The sequence below is a fragment of the Scyliorhinus torazame genome, chromosome 22 (genome assembly GCF_047496885.1).
Source record: "Scyliorhinus torazame isolate Kashiwa2021f chromosome 22, sScyTor2.1, whole genome shotgun sequence".
Lineage (NCBI taxonomy): Eukaryota > Metazoa > Chordata > Chondrichthyes > Carcharhiniformes > Scyliorhinidae > Scyliorhinus > Scyliorhinus torazame.
Genome location: NC_092728.1, coordinates 10,782,801 through 10,784,943, shown reverse-complemented (window position 1 = coordinate 10,784,943; position 2,143 = coordinate 10,782,801).

Sequence of the window (2,143 nt, the reverse complement as noted above, 5' to 3'; positions counted from 1 at the left end):
TTTGATAGACAATTAATTATCTTCCTTGTGCCTTGTCACAAAAAAATCCATTAAAGGGATAGTTTCCCTGAAAGGCACAGTCTCATCGTAAACACCGACTGGCGGAAACCATTTGATGAGATGGGTGTGTGCGCCAATCCTGGGACATATGTCAGGATTAATTAAGTTGCTCTCCAGGCTCGAGGCGTTTGATGAGATTCCACATCAGAGGTTATTGCAAAAAATAAAAGCTCATTGTGTAGGGGATAACATATTGTCACGGATAGAAGATTGCTGGTGAACAGGAAAGAGAATTGGCACAGCTGGGTCTTTTTCTGGGTGTGGTGAGTGGCATGTCACAGGGATCAGTGATGGGGTTTCAACATTTTGCAATTTATATAAATGGCTTGGATGTGGGGACTGAAAGGATGGTTGCTAAATTAGCTGACGGCACAAAGCTAGGTAGGAAAGTAAATTGTGAAAAAGACATAGGGAAGTTACAACGGGACATAGACAGGTTAAGTGAATGGGTAAAAGCCAAATGAAGTATAATGTGTGAAAATGGGATAATGTCCATTTTTTAAAAAATTGAGAGTACCCAATTATTTTTTTTCCAATTAAGGGCAGCACGGTAGCATAGTGGTTAGCCCCGTGGCTTCACAGCGCCAGGGTCCCAGGTTCGATCCCCTGCTGGCTCACTGTCTGTGCGGAGTCTGCATGTTCTCCCCCTGTCTGCGTGGATTTCCTCTGGGTGTTCCGGTTTCCTCCCACAATCCAAAGAAATGCAGGTTAGGTGGATTGGCCATGATAAATTGTCCTTGGTGTCCAAAAAGGTCAGGAGGGGCGATTGGGTTAGGGGGGGTAGAGTGGAAGTGAGGGCTTAAGTTGGTCGGTGTAGACTCGATGGGTCGAATGGCCTCCTTCTACACTGAATGTTCTATGTTCTAAGGGGCAATTTAGCGTGGCCAGTCCACCTACCCTGCATATATTTGGGTTTGTTGGGGTGAGATCCACGCAGACCCGGGGAGAATGTTCAAACTCCACACAGACAGTGACCCAAGCCGGGATCGAAGCCAGGTCCTCAGCGCTGTGAGGCAGCTATGCTGACCACTACATCATCGTGCTGCCCAGATATTGTCCATTATGAATAAAAACAAAGCATATTATCCAAATGGTGAGAGTTTGCCGAGCTCTGAGTTGTAGAGGGATCTGGGTGTCCTTGTCCATTAATCACAAAAGACTAATATGCAGGGTTTTTTAAAAAAATCATTTTTACGGGATGAGCAGCTTCGAAGGGCCAAGTGGCCTCCTCCTGATTTGTAAATTCATATCTATGTTTTTATGTTTATCCTGAGGTGCTCTTGCATGGCACCCAACAAGAGGCTCAAATTCACACTTGTCTATTATTTAAACCACTCCCAGCAGGTGGTGTATGTTGGGATCGAGTTGGAACCAGACCACTGTCCGCTGATGGAAGATTGGGGTCAGCCAATCTCCAACAGTGCGAGGAAACTAGTGAGTGTGGTTTTGCCACTGCACCATTCTGGGCAGGAAGACATCCAAACCAGTTCACAAGGGGCTCACAACAGGCAAAGCTTCAGGAACTTGCAAGGGACACCAGAACTGGGCAGGGGAGGGGTGCATCCACTGTCACTGTCAAATCTAATAGGGGAAATTCAGGAGAAACTTCTTTACCCAGAGAGTGGCGAGAATGTAGAACTCGCTCCCACAGGGAGTGGTTGAGGTGATTGGTGTGTATGCTTTTGAGGGTTAGTAAGAGCATAAGAAATTGGAGCAGGAGTCTCCATTTGGTCCTTCGAGCCAACTCCACCATTCAACACCAACATGGCTGATATTGGCTTCAACTCCACTTTCCCACCCACTCCCCATACCCCTCGATTCTCTCTATCACAGTCTTAAATGCCTTTAACGATGTAGCATCCACAACCCTCGGGTTGAGAATGCCAAGAATTCACAACCATTTGAGTGAAGGAATTTCTCCCGCTCTCAGTGCTAGACGATCGGCCTCCTCCTTGTCTAAGACTGTGTCCCGACCACTCCCCCGTCTTTCAGATTCCCCACCCAGCGGAGACAATCCCTCAGCATCCATCTTATAAAACCCCCTCAGAATCCTGTACATTTCAAAGAGCTTCTTCTGAGGAAC